Source organism: Lichenostomus cassidix, chromosome 12, assembly GCF_008360975.1.
Source record: "Lichenostomus cassidix isolate B80296 chromosome 12, HeHo_3.0, whole genome shotgun sequence".
NCBI lineage: Eukaryota > Metazoa > Chordata > Aves > Passeriformes > Meliphagidae > Lichenostomus > Lichenostomus cassidix.
Window position 1 is genome coordinate 2586436 of NC_139493.1, and position 16991 is coordinate 2603426.

General features: G+C 43.4%; 1 protein-coding gene across 6 annotated transcripts in view; it reads right to left on the reverse strand.

Annotated features, from left to right (window-relative positions):
* Positions 1 to 16991, reverse strand: part of CHL1 (cell adhesion molecule L1 like) — a 115767-nt gene that overhangs the window by 67748 nt on the left and 31028 nt on the right. The window contains exon 1 of one of the 6 annotated variants that reach the window (XM_085072266.1): positions 6762 to 6912. The exons of the other annotated variants lie outside the window; for them this stretch is intronic. The gene's annotated coding sequence lies outside the window, so the exon portion shown is untranslated. Of the gene's footprint in view, positions 1 to 6761; positions 6913 to 16991 lie in introns of those variants that run through there. 6 annotated transcript variants of the gene reach the window in all.

Genomic DNA, 16991 nt, shown 5'->3' on the forward strand with positions numbered 1-16991 from the left:
TCCCCAGTATCCCTCCCGATAGACAGCTAATCCTGTGATTAATTTTAATCCGTCAGAATAATGTTGAAATATTCACAACACTCATCCCCAAGTTCATTTCAATTATTACCACTTAATTATCTATTAACTGGTTGTATTATTTTTTCATCAAGGGCTGGAGTTTGTCCCTAGTTGTGGTGCAATTGCAGCTCTTTCCCACATCCTGAATTCACCCAGACTCTACTCCTGCTTGTAACACAACACCCAGCAGTAAGAAATCACCATTTGGGGCAGAAATTTGAGCTTTTGAGGAAGTTTTTTTTGGATGAAATGAAAATATCTTTCATTCTGAGGTTGTATCACATGTTCCAGCTGATTTTACCACTCACAGCCAAAATCCAGAGCACAGCAATCACCTCCCCAGGTGTTTGTTGCACTGCCTTTGCACAAAGCTAACAGTTTGCTTTTCAATTCAACTTTGAATTAAACCGTTTTGCAAAATATTTAATCACACAGAAAGAAGAATGTGAACTTGCTTTCCGGGGAGATCATGTTTGATAAAGAATTCTTTTTAACCTACCTCGACTCGAAAATGCCCAGATCTATGGGATGCAAATTCCATGACAAGAAACTATAATTAACAGACCAACTGACACATTACTCATAATTCATGGTTATACTTAATAAATAAAATCAACTTTTATACTTTTCCCCATCTTAAAAAAGCCCTTTTCAACACTGATTTTCAAGCTGCTGCTCATCTCCCCCAGCAGAGCCAAGAGCACAACTCAGGGAGTTACACACCTGCTGGTTGTGGTGTCTTGGTGAGAAACTGAGCTCTGAGTGAGATTGGGACACAAAGATTTCACACACATCTGTGGAGATTCTGCTCCTATTCCCAGGAAAATGCCACAAAAAGCATTCAAGGGCCGTTTTTTTGGAAAATCCTTGGTATTAAAGTTCAGTGGGCATTCAACATTTGCACACACTGACTTACAGATAAATATAATTATTTGCAAGAGCATGTGGGGACAGGACAAGGGGGAATGGATTCACACTGAGAAAGAGCAGGGCTAGATTGGATAATAATATTAGGGAGAAATTCTTTATTCAGAGGGTGGTGAAGCCCTGAGGTTTCCCAGAGAAGCTGTGCTGCCCCTGGATCCAAGGCCAGGCTGGACAGGGTTTGGAGCAGCCTGGGACAGTGGAAGGTGTCCCTGCCATGGCAGGGGTGGCACTGGATGGGATTTAATGCCCCTCCCAACCCAAACCCATCTATGATTCTGTGAACACATCAGAGCACAAAAATATTAAATCTGAAGGGGAAAATTCAGGACAGAAAGCTGCACAAAAGCTGGTTTGGAATTATAAAGGAATAAGACAGCAATCCAGACACACAAAGGGGCTCTGAAGGTGAAGCAGAGGATATAAATAGCTTTAAGAAAGAAAATGCCATGCCATCCCTCTGGCCTTGGCTGCTGTTTTATCATGGACATGTCACCTCTCCCTGCTCCTTCCTACCCCAAGCCACCAGCAAACCCAGGTGACCTTCACACCCAGGAAATGCAATGGTCCAAGTGGAGAGCAGCGAGAAGAGTTTTGAGTTGCAGCACATCAAAGGCTTGGTGACATTGGAGTAATAAGAAATGATGAATATTTAACTCCCAGTTCATATTAAAAACCCTATGAATGTTTTATTTTGTCATCTGCAGTGAAACAAGGAATTGGGCCAGTGGTTGATGAAGATATCCATGGTGCACGAGGAAAACTGCTGGGCCAAAAGTGAGGCAGGAGTGATGGATGTGATCCCTGGACTTCCCATGGGAATACACATTTTAATCACAGTACATTTAATCATGGATTTACAGCATTATTTAAGCCTTATTTTGAGGTGCAGATGTTCCAAGTTTGCCAGGAAATTCAGGCTTTTAATTACAAATAAAAGGATGCTGACGTGGGCTTTGCACCAGTTGAGTACAGAGGTCTGAAAGAATTGAGAGCACCTGTGATGCTATAAAAAGGATGAATTTAACTGTGCAAACCCCAAGTAATATGAGTTAGTGCCCAGGGCAGCCAGCAAGGTGGAATCAGAGAATTCTGCACTTTGGAAGAGCTGAGCAGAGCACAGCATCTGCTCCTGCCCAGGGCTGGGGACACTCAGCTGTCACCTTGCATGGTGTCCCAGCACAGGTGAGGTGACACCAGGGACAGCACAGCAGTGACAATCACTGCCAGGACATTGGTGACAATCAGTGCCACCAGGGCTCCTCACACTCTGCAGAAGCACACAGCAGGAGCAGCTCCAGCCCCAGCCCAGGCTGGAGGGACTGACAGAAGTGACAAGGTTCACATGGAGCAAACCAGCTGGGGCAAAATGCAGGATTTTCCTCCCTGGAGCAGTCAGTGACAATGACAGAACCCAGAGCTCTGTGAGGATTCCTTCCTGCTGCTTCCCCCGAGGTGTGACAGGCAGGACAAGGTCCCACTGACCCCTCTCAGTGCAGTGTCCCCTCCCTGCACCACCCTCACCTCCCCACTTCCTCATCCCCAATATTCCTCACTCCTTTGGTGCTTTTCCCTCTCCTCATTCCACCACAAAACTCCAGCAAGTGAACACCAAGCCTTGGGACACTGAATTTCAGAGGACACTTTCCCCAGCCTGGGCTCAGCCAGAGGAGCTTTAGCTTCCCTGCTGTAACTCAATCCTTTATTCCCTGACAGCCTTACCCGAGCAGAGCTGCTTTGCATATCCTATTACTTATCAGAGCATTTAGCCACAGGACCCTCTGGAGAGCACATTAGAGAAGATTAGGGACTAATTTGACCAAAGACCTCCCTGGAGAGCAGCAGTGCTCCAGAGCAGAAGACACAACTGCTGCTGCAGCCCAAGAGCCAGGGGTGAGCAGAGAAAAGGTTAAAACTTCCTGCTTTGGGTTCTCTCCAGTTCAAACTGGCCACTAATCCCTAATAATTTAATTTATTTGCATCCATGGACCGGGGAGTCAATATTTGCGTTAGCCTATTGCGCAAAATAATTCGAAACGTTTCTTCTAAATCTGGTTCAATTTCATTCCTTAGTGCTAAAGCACCTTTATTTCACGAGACACGAGGAGCCTGATTAATATTTCATGCTTGTTACTTAGGCTCAGCCTCACAATAATCAATTCCTAAACCCAGCTTCTCCAGGACTGTGGTTGGAGTGTTCAACCTGTTTGTACTTTCGGTGCATCTCTGATTTGCAATGAATTTACATCAAGCTGATTTGTTCCCATTATCATACATGAATCCTCATTGTTAATTAAAAGAGAAAAATAAGTGTATTGTTGTCTCTGCACTTGGGGTGTTTATTTCCTCTCCTTCTCACGTTCTTCCTCTGCACGTTTTGCCTACCAGGCACAAAGTTCTGAGTGAGCTCCAGACACAAAGTTCCTGAATTTAATCTAAATTAAGCCCCACGTCCAATTTGATAACAAATCCCTGCAATGGAAGCATTCACACTCGGTAAATACTGCATGATTGTAATTACAAACCTAAAAAATCATAACATGGAAGTGTTGATTAGTGCTTCAAAGCTGATTTTCCAGCATTTTGTACACGGAATCCATCTGATTCATCCTATACGTGATTGCTCTGTTTGGCCTTGGGCTACAAAATTAAATTTTGCAAACTCTTTCTTCCCCTTATAAGTGTTTCTGCTGGGAAAATTGGCCACCTTCTTTCTTTTTCTTTTAAAGAGCTTTGAATTCAAGCCATACAGCCAAGGAATATGTCTAGAGTTCATTATTTTCATTATTTAAAGACCAAGGTGGTTTTCACTGTAACAGAGTGGGAATTGTGACTTTGGGAAGTTGAGCTGCTAAATTTCAAAGGACTCTGCTATAGGAAGAATCAACAAACAGACAATTTTTTTTTCCTAGTCCTTTTCCAGAGCCTTTTCACCTGCAAGTGAGGACAAAAATCATGGTTGGAAATGTTCCATTCCTACTCCCAAACACTCTGATCAGCCTGGCTAAATCAAAAATATAATCAGATTTATTTCCAGGTCTAAGATAAAATAAAATCACCATTCTGGAGTGCAGGAGCATCCTTCCAACCTTCCCATCTGGCAAAGAGCTGGATTCCCACATCCTCCTTTTCCAGGGATCAACTCTGAATATTAAACTGAGTTTTCCATGCTGCCAGAGCCAACCTGGGCAGCCCAGCCCATCCCTGCCAGGGCTTTGGGAACCTGAGCTGCTGATAATTAACATCCACCTCCCCTCTGAGCAGCAGCATCCCTGCTGCCTTTCCTACCACAAGATGCAGAATTTTAATATTAAACAGCCACAGGGGGGAAAAAAAGAGGGAAGGATGGGAGGGGGAAAAAAAAGGAAAAATTGAGTGTTAAATCCTTAACTTTTAGTGCCTAAAGGGGATCAAATCCAGTCTGAAAATATCTGTTTGGACAGTTATGGACAGAGCCTCAGAGCTCAGTGTCAGCTCAGGAGCTGAATATTCACAAATTCCTCACCCAGCACTCATAAATGACTTTCCTTTAGCCCAACAACCAGCAGCTCTGCTGGCAAACTGTGGGGAAAAATGAGATCCCACCCAACCAGACATTTCCTGTACATATTCCATGGATTCTGGGCAGAGTGAGCAGTGAGGGGGTGAGGAACCTGGAGTTTCACTCACTAAGCAGGAGTGGAAAAAACCCCAATCATAGCAATGCTCATGGAAAATATGGTGAATTCTATCAGAAAAGTCAAATCCAGAGGCACTAAAATTCCCCCCTCAGTGGGGTTATTTGCCAGGCCTTCCACAGATAGATAGGAAAAATCAATTGATCAAAACCACAAAATTATCTTCATTACTATGAAACCCTGAACATGCCAGGGTGGGGCATTCTGGAGTTTTATAAGTTTTATCCTACTGAATCCTGCTATTCCTCTGGAGAAACGTCAGCAGAGGAGTGAGCAGACAGCAGAGCTGGAAGGCTGATTAAATCACGTGTTTAAACCACGAGAACACGCAAAAGGGAGTATTTTCCAGGATCATTAAAATAAAAACCTTAATTACAGAAGCCAGGTTTATCCGTGTCATCCAATGTCACAATACTTCAAGGCAGATGATGAGGGGAAAAAGGCAAAACTCCCCAACAACTGCATCCAGCAGCAGAATCTGCATTATTCATCATCAGTCGTGCAGTGACAGATCCAAAATAATTAGTATTATTCACATTAAGTTATGCAATTCCCCTGCCTAAAGAGAAGCCATAAAGAAATGTAAAGTAATTATACAGCAGAGATGCTCTGGATGGGCTGGGAAGTTCTGGTGGAGAAAAGCTCCAGCTTGGAGTGAGGAAGAAAAAAACTTGTCTGTAATATGGAGTGGGGGGAAAAAAATAAAAAGGCAGTTGTCCAAGGAGACACCTTGCACTGTCCCAGGTTGCTCCAAGCTCTGTCCAGCCTGGCCTGGGACACTGCCAGGGATCCAGGGGCAACACAGCTTCTCTGGGAACTCCAATCCAGCCCCACCCCACCCTACAGGGAACAATTCCCCCCCAAATCCCATCTAACCTGCCCTCTTTCAGACTTAATCCATTCCCCCTTGTCCTAACGTGATTTTTTCCTGAAGAAAATCAGCAATTTTAACTCTACAAGAACCTCAGTCTGGAAAAATAATTGCCATTTACTTACTGTAGAGCCCAAGGCAGAATGACCACTAAGGTAACATGAAAGGTAGGAAGAGCTTCCTGTGGACTTCAGCAGAGTTTGGCTCTCTCCTCCAGAAAGAATTGCAAGAAACTCCAGCACAGTTTTGATAAACCCTCAGAATCTGCAAGGACACTGCCTCGATGTGCAGCTGCCCCCATTTATTACAAAGACAGAAAGAAGCTGCTTTCCCTCAGAAGGAGCCAAAAAGAAATTAAAAAAAAAAAAGCTGTCAGGCAAAACCTGGCAGATCCCAGAGCAGCCAAATCTAGAGCTCATTAGCCAGGAGCTGCTGCACTGCCTGGGGACTTCACCTCCTCGTGCCAGCTGGGAATGTTCAGCGCTGACAATGGTGGTGGTAGGACACCCTAAAATCTCTAAAAACCTCCCCAGTGCTCAAGGGAAGCTGATTGCAGCAGAGGAAGTCAGTGCTTTCTGAAAAGTCCCCACCTGAATTTGAGTTCTTGAAAACTCAAATGGATCAGAAATGCAGTGAGCAAAGGAAATTTGGTGAGTTTGGTCAGCAAACAGCTGGCAAAAAAATCTAATTCCTCACTGACCAAGAAAACAGAAAAGATAAAAGGAATTGTTCCAGTAAAGGTTATTTTAGATGTGTTTTGAGAAGCAGAAAGCACTTGAGGATAAAGTCAGATGTCTCAGCTCTGAGGGGATGCTGAGCACAGCTGAGAGGGAGAAAGCAGGGTTTGTTGGGAGAGATGAAAGAAAAAGAAAAAAACATAACAGCAACAACAAAACTCACAAAACATCAGGGCTAAGACAGGAATTCAGAAATGCTGCCTTTGTACAGAAACCCTGATCTTACACCAAGATGTGCAGCAAGCGAGGCTCTGTGATACAAAACTGCAAAGAGCCCAAGAGGAGTGGAGAGACAGAGACACAAAACCCCAACTCAGTCTGCAGGGACAAATCCCAAACAAACATCCCAAACACCTCCCCAGAGTGCCCTGACAGCCCCACAGCCCCAAACCCTGCTCTGCTCACCACGAACCACCCAGCATGTCACACCCCTGGTGACACCAGTGAGCCACCAGCCAAATGAGACCCCAAAGCAGCCCAGAAATTCCAGACCTTCCTGGGGAAACCTCTGTGCTTCTCCTCCTCTTCCTCCTCACTGCTCAGGGTGGCTCTGGGACCTCTGCTGTCCCCTCATCCTCCTCCTGGCTTGGTGTCACCTCCTGTCCTCCAGGACTGTGGCACTGCTCTGCCTCACTGAGCAGCTTCCACCGGGGATCCTGGCAATTCCAGGGAATTTCACCTGGAATGCTCTGCAGGATGCTCTGAGTGGCCATTTCAGCAGTGAGTCATCTTTTCTGGGAGCCTTTTAAGGAACTCCCCTGGCTCGTTTTCAGGGCGAATTTCTTAACAGGGAGTTTTGCAATGCGCAGGGTGATCCTGGAAATGGGGATCAGATGGCAGCAAATCCACGTTTATCTGGGAAAAGCATTTAGCAACGCATTTTCCTGGATGTGGTACTTGCAAAGGGTGATCTTAAAATATCTGAGTTTGTCCTTCAGCCCTGTTTCAATTAACTCCTCTTTAAAAGGGATTCAGCTGAACTTGGCCAAGGAAGATTTAAATTCTGTCTTCTGTTACAGCTGAGCAAATGCTATTTTAAGTATTTTTAAAATAAATTCCTAAAGTCTGCTCTTTTCTGTCTCTGAGTATTAGAACTATCCAAGGCTTTTCTTTTTCGTTTGTTTTGGGGTAGTTTTTGCAATTACCAGCACCCCATCCCGTATACCTGCCCTCACTTTCTGGGGGATTTCTGTTAAGATCAGCCAATCAATAAATTTGACACAGCTGGAAAAATTTATATATAAATTTATAAAGTAAATGTTATGAATTTATATAGATATGTCACTGAAAGTACCATGAAACTCTGTGTACTTAGTGTGTAAATAATTAAAACTCAAGTATGATCCCAACAAGTCCATCCTAAGCCATGATGGCTTCTAATACAGTTTCCCTTAGATCACCATGAAATATTTCCACATCTTCATTTTGCCACCCTCAATCTGCAAATTACAGAGAGGACCAGGCTCCTTCCAGGAGGATCTCAAGATTCACCACAAGATCCTCTCCCAATTTATAAAATTTATGACAGTTGTGAAATTTATGAAATTAAATATAATAAATTTATGAAATTTATTATACTTTCTTTCCCTCTCCATTTCCATTTCCAAAGAGTAAATTATTTCTGATTATTCTGAATTTTTGAGCAGAAGTCATCGTGCCTTTGCTGCATCACCCAACTGCTGCTGCTCTGCAACTGCCTGGTGGCAGAAAAGCCTGGAAGTATTTTTATCCCTCTTTCCAAAGAGGCAGTGGGTTGCAGATGGGTGAAAGTGGCAGACTTGGAGACAAAAAAAACCCCAGAGAAATCTGATGATTCACCCAGACCCAAGGGAAGAGGAAGACAATTTGATCTCATGTTTTGCTGTAAAACAAATAAATAATATCCAATGCATGCAGGAGCCTCAAATTTCCCAGCAATTCACCAACGTGCCTGCAGAGAAAAACTCAAGTGCAAACCCTTCAGAGAGAGATGAAAATCCTGTGTAACGAGCAGGGATTTGGCAAAAATTGCACATCTCGACTGGGGGGATAAAGGTTATCATGTTGAACTGGGCTGGTTTCATAGGAGGTGCTTTTATGGTTTTTTCCTTGGCAGAGGGAAAAATGGAAAAAAGGGAAAACGGAAAAATGGAAAAATGGAAAAATGGAAAAATGGAAAAATGGAAGAAAGGAAAAACAGAAAAATGGAAAAATGGAAAAATGGGAAAATGCTCTTTTCTGGGCCAGCTTGCAGAGGAAATGAGTCTCTTTTCATTAATTCAACCTGTCCCATCCACCCAAACCTGCCACCACTGGCAAGCAGGGGAGATGGGGAGCAAAGAAACTCCAACAAGTGCTTCCACTGAGGAAAAAGACATTGGAAATTCTGTTGGAGAGCAGCTGACTGGCGAATCTCAGCACATTTTCTGGTAGCTCAGGCCAAACGTGGGCTGAGAGGAGCCCAGGATTATCTGCTGCCTGCTGGGGAAAGCACAACAGGCACGAGCTCTGCCCCGTGCAGGGACTGGGAATGGCAGGAAGGAGGAAACCGAGACAGGCTTTTGGGTTCACAGGTTATAAAATACCTTGTTTTGTCAGAAAGGCTCGAGTTTTAATTACCTGCAGAGAATTGCTTTCCCTGTTATTTTGTGCTCTAGGGTTATTATTAACTTTTTAACATAAATCTGCATTGTAGAACGGCAAACCCGAGTTGGTTAATGAAAACAACCGCCCTGCAGGGACGCAGCAGCTCAACAGATGATCAAAAAGCCTTTTTTTGCATCGTTAATCTGCAGGATTTCATGAAAGAATTAAGGAAAATAAGCATTTCTCTAACACAGGCACGAAGCACCCTTGAAAACACCAATCCCTCCCGCAAAAGCAGTTTGCCCAGAACCGCTGCACAGCAACAAAGAGTCCCTCAAACCCAAAACGACATCATTAAGCAGCAAGAACTCGGTGGAGAGCTCTCCTTGCCCAGTGGAAGAGTTTGGTAGCCCTCCCGCCTGCCCCTGCACTCGGTCATTAACTGCCAAAGGAAGGATGATGAGTGCAGACAGTGTCCCTTTGTCCCCAGCCAGTCCCTTGTTAGTGTCCCCTGAGATACAGCCCAGGGTGACGACAGAGCCCTCGTGGGGAGCTCCAGCCAACACAAACTGACCGGCGAAAAAACAGTTTATTCCTCAGCAGTTCCTTCTGAGCACTCAGCAAATGGAAAATCCTCATCCCAGCACCTTCCCACCTCCCAGCAGCCCTTCTCCCGTGGATATCCCAGCTGCAGCCCTCTGCACTTCCATGGTGATCATGTCAAGGTCTTGCCATGCACAGAGTAGAGGGAAACAACCCTTTTTTTGGGAAAAGAGTGCCTGATAAATCTGGGAGAGTGATAACAGGACCCAAGGTCTTGGATTGAATGAGGCAACAGCACTCAGGGCTGACTCTTCCTAAATGTATATATGGAAATAATTCCCTGGTAATGAACTCATGGGGCAACTGGCTTTGCCCTTGCTGCTAATGATAATGAATTCCATCCCAATTCTTCCAGAATGTTCTATTCCTCACTGAATAGCCCTGTCCTGTGCTTCCCCTCAGCCCTGTGTGCAAGGACAGAGGAACAGCCACGTGGAGGGGAAAAGGTGCACCAGGCCACTCTGCAGTAACTCATTTCCCTGCTTTGCCATACTCACACCACCAATGGCTTTGTTTCTGGCAGGATAAAAAATGATAAGCTCGGCAGGGAAGTGTTTAGAAGAAAATGATTTTTTTTCAAATGGGGTAGTGAGGAAATATGCAAAGTGAGATCTCTCCCAGAGTTATCTGCCTGCTTGGGAATCCTGTTTCCAGGCAGCCACAAAGATGGCACAGCCAAATAATCAGATTAAAACCCACAGGCTGTCACTACAACTGAACAATGATCCATCTCAGAGCTGTTCAGGAATAACTTCTGCTGCTGCAATTTATGATGTGGCCTGACAGGAAGGGTTTGGAGGGAACATGTCAATAGCTCAGCAGCATTTAAAGAAAATCCCCAAGTCATTTGTCACCTCTGTGTCAGGCCAGACTGGAGCAAGGCGCTCTGTAACGAGACAGCAGCTCCAAGAAATTGGAGCTGCAGTGACTTCCAAGCCTCCTGTTGCTGACAGGGGTTGATTTGGGGAGGCAGGAATAATTCTGTGAGTCTCCTCACCCATCCCCAGCATCCCTAAGGAGCAGTAAATGATGGAGAGGGAAGAGTGAGGAGATCCCAGACAAACAGCAACTCGTGTGAGCATCTCCTTGTCACCACCCCGAGCTGCTGTCACAGACAGGAGAGATAACACTGCCCTGAACACGGGGTTGGGGACAGAAGGACAGGGCTGGTGCCACCCAGGGCATGGAAGGGATGGCCAATGGAAGAACCTTGGGTTGATCTTCCCTGGAGGAACCTCAGCTCGGTGAGCTCCATCCAGGAGGGACCAGGGAGGGACCAGAATTGATCCAGACTGGCAAACAAGGCAATTCCTCACCACATCAACACTTATTGCTCCATCAGGATGAAATATCGGCAATGGCAAGAGTTTGGGTCACAAATCCCATCTTTAAGCAGCTGCTTTTTGAGGCATTCCTAATTACCACAACTTCAGAGAAAACTGCAATTCTAGTTTCTAAACTGATCCTCTTCCTAGTTTTTATTGACTTAGTATTTTACCTGATAAGGAAAAAAATTAATGAAAATTTTTTTGCGTTTTTTAGGTTTTTTTTCTATTCCTTGACTGACTTTTCTGGGTTTGCCCCACTGACTTTGTTAGGGTCCTTGCACATGAGGACTGTTATTTATCTGACCTGGCTTCCAAAATAAATGCCATTGGTAAATTAATTCCATAATCCTCTTTATGTCACAGAATGCAAATTTCTATACGTAGCATTTGCTTATCTATCTTTTGCTATTAATTCTCACAATTTAATCACTTTCCATTCTCTGGCATTTACTTATGTGGTTTTGTCAAATAACGAATCTAGAAAATAATTCAATAGTGGCACAGTCACTTTCAGAAAATTAATTTCTATTTCCATTTCCTGAAGGGTACTTTGTTGAAATGCAGTAGGAAAACATAACCACACCTGCAGTGCACTTATCAAAAAAAAAATAATAATAATAAAGCTGCCTGGTTATCGTGGGTTTGGTGAGTAATGCAGAAATGTGGATCTTCAACTCTTCCAATCCAACTGATGAAGACTAATTAAGCAATAAGAAGTCGTTCATATAAATCCTAATGAGTTTTTCTAACCCTTCAGTAGTTGAATTAACTGTGATTAATCAAAAAAAAAGTGAAGATGGTCACTTACAAAAGAACCTCTCCCTTTTGGTGACAAGATCCCTTCTTCTACCTTGCCTGCAAAAAGGGATTTCAAAGATAAAGGGCAACACTAGTCCATTATCTACCCCGAAAAGAACTGCAAATCACAAAAGGTTGGCATTTTCTACACCTTTTGAAACCTACTTCTTCACAAAAAGGTGTTTTACAGTGACCAGAATCTCAAAAGAATTCATTTTAACTTGGAGCTCAGACCACAGAGTGAACAGAGAGCTGAGGACTGTGGGGGTAAAATAGAGCTGGGAAAGTCATTAAGGATTAAATTCCTTTTGAAACACTTCCGGTATCTGCTGAAGTTCTCTTTAAATTATCAGTAATTAGTTTTTAGCACTCTCTGGGAATGACTGAGGGCAAGAGGTGGTCAGACAGAGCAGCTGTTTTTACAAATGGGAAAGAGGAGTTTTCCCTAAGTCTAAATTCAGATTGCTGGAAAACCCAGGAATAAATGATGAAACAGTGAAATTGTAAATACCTCCAGGAATACAAAGTGAGAAGAAACTGCCAAGATGTGAAGTTCTAATCACATCAATCCAGTCTTTCATTTTTTAAATGAGGATAATTACCCCATCATAGGAGGGAATTCGCTGTGATACATTTTGAATAGACAAACAGAGTATGTTTGTCACAATCAGGTCCATTTACTAACTTGTGAGTTCAGACTGACAATAAACACACTCAAAGAATAGTTTTTGACTGCCCACATCCAAACTGAGACCCACAGCAGCACATCTGCACAGATGTTTGACTCTGTCCCACATTTTCATGAGTGGCTGAGGTTATCCACAGCATGAGGGATTCACCAGAACCCTAAAGCACAACACCTATAGTGAAAATCAACCCCAAATCAGGAAGATAATTTAATAAAGACATTCAAAACCCTACTTATTTTGGAAGTAATCAAGGGCAAGATTTAAAACATATTTTTTTTTCCCTGATAGGCAGCAATGGAGTGAGAACAGAGGCTGGAAAGGATAAAACCCAAGCGTGAGTCAGCAAGGAGGGGCTGCTGCCAGAGACAAGTGGTGTTTGGGGAAATATTAGCAGATGTTAACCACAGGACACAGGAGGTAATTATCCATGTGAGAGACAGGAAACATGACCTAGAAAGGAGGATATTTGCTCACTCCATACAGAGGGAGGGCTGGAGAAGGGACATGGCAGCAATATCCCGACACATGACAGGGTTTAATTAGGAAAGCTCCAATCAGTTGTGCTTTGGGAACTGCCTTAACTCCCTGGGAGGGAAATTCAGGACAGATAGTAGGGAAAGCTTTCTGAACTATCCAGTTAATCATTTGAATACATTATCTCCAAGAAAGCTGCTGTGACCCATGGCTGGGAGCTGCTGGAATGACCTTGACACGAGCACTCTGCTGGAGCAGGGGATGCATTGGAGTCCTGAAAGCTCAGCTGGTTGACCCCCTAAAATCTGTGCCAGATTTGCATTCTAACACATTGTTTTTAGGGTCAAAACCCAATAAATAACACCTTATAGAAATGTTATCTCCTCTGGAGCAAAAGAATTTAATTTGGTACAAGTGAGTGCTGCAGCACCAGCTCTGTAATATCTTCCTTTTCAAATTCATATTAGATACCTTCAGTTCTAATAAAATATGGACAATACGTTGTCCATACCTGAGAGTTTCCAAAGCATCTCTCCTTAAAGTCACCTCATTATCCCAGTGCTCCCAGTTTTAGCTTTTCCAAGCAAACACAGTCACACAAAACCAAAAGAGGAAAAGCTCCCTTGTTACACTTCTGACACTCCTGTGCACATTGGGTTTTTAACATGATCTACTCCAGAGTATCCTCAGGGAAAAGCCACTCAGGAGGAGAAGGGTGGTGTGTAATAAACTTCCTTCATTGTGATGTTTGTATTACATATTCTTACTCCTTTTTCCTTAATTTACCACACATTTCGTAGTCCCATGAAGCATTTTGCAGTAAAGCCTTTTTCAGCATCAAGGCAGAATTTTATATATCAATTTAGTGAGGTAACAGATGAGCTTTGCCGATGCTGAATTTAACTTTGTGTTTTTATGGGATTTTATTAACTCGTTTATGTAAAACTGGATTACACTCTATTACCAATCATTTTCTCTGTGTCTACAAGTATATGGCAATATGGCAGATAAATCTGAAATAATAGGAATAACAAAAGTGGCATTGTGCACAATTATAGCTTGTAGCACCCAAAATCAGACATCATTAATAACAAATGAGGATATTATATGAAAGAAGTACCATCTGAAAACTGATTTTACACGGCATATTAAAGACTTGATGGCTCGGGAGATGGGTAATAGAATAAAAAGCCTTTTATCTCAAGGTCATCAATTCAAATCCAAGTCAGACTGATAGCAACTGAAAGCCATTTGATGAGAGTGCTAATGAGCCCAGCCTCGTTACTGGAAATTTAAGAACCACCTCAGCATTTAGCCCTTTTTGCTGCCCTGAGAGCAGGCAGGGAGGGTTTGGAGGAGCAAAGGGAAGGCTGAGAAAGGGGATTGTGCTCCCAGCACCCCAGTGACCACTTGAAATGATGCAGAGGCAACACTGCTCTGAGTTGTGCCAATTCCAGCTGTTATTATTATTATTATTATTATTCCATTATTATTCCATCCCTTCTGTTTGATATCTCACTATTGTCCAGCCATGCATCAAATCCTGTGCCAAAGTAAAGCAGTGCAGGGAGAGAAAAGGATCCCTGTGCAAACTACAGCAACTGTGAATCAAGCAGAGCTCATATTGCATGGCTTGACAAGCAAACTCAAAATATTCTCAGATAAAATCCCTGGAATCATTTCCTTTGTTCTGCTATAATACCTGCACTACTCACTGTTGGCTCTGGTATTAACATGATGCAAAGCACTGATAAAAACCCCATTGATGTTGTCCTTTTTACGCTGAATGAGATTCTTTTTTTATTAAAAATACCCTTCCAACAAAAGCAACAAAACACTGGAGATGAATTTTCAATTATTTTTCAAAGAAAAAAAAAAGCTCCCAGAATGAATTTGCTTTCATATCTTTCACTGGCAAAGCTCAGTGTTAAATCAACACCCAAAAATACCTGTTTGCAGGTGTGCATGGGGACACAGAGAAGCACCAGTGTGACATAATCATTACAAACTGAGCAACCTGGGCCAGTAGAAAATATCTCTACTCATGGCATGGCTTGGAATGAGATGATCTTTGAGGTCTCTTCCAGTCCAAACCATTATTCCATGATTCTATAGGATAAGTGTTCCCCAGAATCTCCAGCTGGAACCAACAGATTCATTTTTGAACCTCCCCAGGTCCCTTCCAGCCTCAATTCTTTCAAGATTCTAAAAATTAACCACCTCACACTGATGCAAACTCCATCTTCAGTAGTCCCTGGGTTTGGAGGAGCAGGTTTGGGATCCAGAAGTGAAAAATGGGTTAATTTTAGGTACCCAGGTGCCTAAAGATGCATTTCACAACCAGCTTCAGCTTACCATGTCTGGATAATCAATTCCCTTAATTCCATTTTTTCCCCAGTGTAAAACCATTAGAAACTCAGCCCCTAGCCAGGGGAGACAGCAGAAATCCCCAAACTCTCCTTTTTCTGCTGTCTAGAGATGCCTCAGCACCCACAGTTCCTCAGCAAAACCCTGTGGATGCCTCTCATTTCTGTGCTGAACTTGATAATTTTCTCCTAAATCCTGCTAATCTCATGATATTTATAACCCACCAATTAGTGAGAACAAAACTTCCAAATTTATGGAAGCTTTCCAGATACTCTCTGTCAGTTTGAGGCCATATAATTTTTTTATCCCCCACCAGCCCAAGCTGTGCACCTCTGCTGCCTCCAACTCTTGATTGCCAATTCTTTTTCCTTCCAAGTGGTCAAGATTTACCAACTCTGATTCCCTGAGGTTAAAATTAGAGATCCCTTTAGTTCAACAAAGAGCTTCCCCCCTGCCTTGCAGCACCAAACAGCCCGACTGACTTCATGTCTATCCAGAAAACTGTCAAAAATACAGAAATATGGCTTTAAGTGGATTTTGGAGTGTGGAAAAATCCCAAATCCATCAGTTAAGGCCATTAGCTCAAGTGACACACCTCACTGAAGTCAATTCTCAAGGATAAGCGTGTGACAAGCTGACTGGAGGAATTCTCCTTTAATGCATTATTAATTCCTTTATTATTACAGTTATTATAATCTTTATGCAGGGCACTGAAGTTTAATTTGTTCTCGATGAGCTAATCTTTTTAATGAGCCCTTTCTTCTCCTCAGGATGGGAGCTTCCTCAGCCACTTCTTTAGCTTTTAAGCAAGTAGAAAAATGACATGAGTACATTCCCTCCTCATAAACACAGCCTCACATCCCATGCCCTGAATTTTAAATAAAAAGGAACCATTACCAACTTTCCCACTGCCAAATATCTCTTAAAAGGTAAGAGATTCACGAACTCAAAACGGTCTAAATATAGGAAGTTCATCAGGCAGTGAAATCTTAATTACAATTCCTCTCTGCCAAAGAGGAGAAATGCATTTCAGTGAAGAGCCCCTGTGTCAGTAAATGCATTTATTTGAGGGGCAGCAGCCCTGGGAGCACAGATTAACTCCAGTCTGGAGCCCCATCTGAATGGCTTTGGGTTCATCCTCTGGTCATGCAGGGCAGGGAGGTCACCAGGCTGATCCCTGCCCTGAAAATGGGATCAGAGGAGAGGAAACAGCACAATAACACAAAAATGGGTGCTTGGAGTTGGGAACCAAAGGGGAAAACCAGCCCAATCCCAAACATTCCAAACATTGCAGGCACAGCTCTAAAGGCTGCAGCACTTTGGGACTTTCTTGGTGTTCAAAAACCACGTGGATGTGGCACTTGGGGTCATGGTGGCTTTGGCAGTGCTGGGGAAAGGTTGGATTTGACCTTAAAGGTGTTTTCCAACCGAAATGATTTGGGATTCCATGCAGGAAGCTGCTCAGGTCTGCACTTGGAATGTCATTCCTGCATTTCCAGCATTTCCCCCCTGGAATGGAACAGCTCAGCCCATGGGAGAGCCACAGAGAACACAGGAGAGGTTTGGGGATAAAAGGTGGGAGGAGGTGGGAGAGAAAAAACAACCCAGATTGTCCCCAAAAAAAGGAGAGTAAATATTCCTTCTCTTTTTCATTCATCCCCAAAAACCAGCCACCCTTCCCATGGTGACCTTTCCAGCTGGATGGGCTTGAAAGAGGGGAAGTTCACCAGCTACCTGACAAACTGACAAGGAAATCAGCTTTTCAGGTCAGAGCTGCTCCCACAATGAGATAAATGGAAATAGAACCAGATTTGATGGAGATCTGGACTCACACAGCAGCTGGATCCCACTGCCTGCCTGATTAACTGGGGTTAATCAGAAATTAGTAAATTATTTTC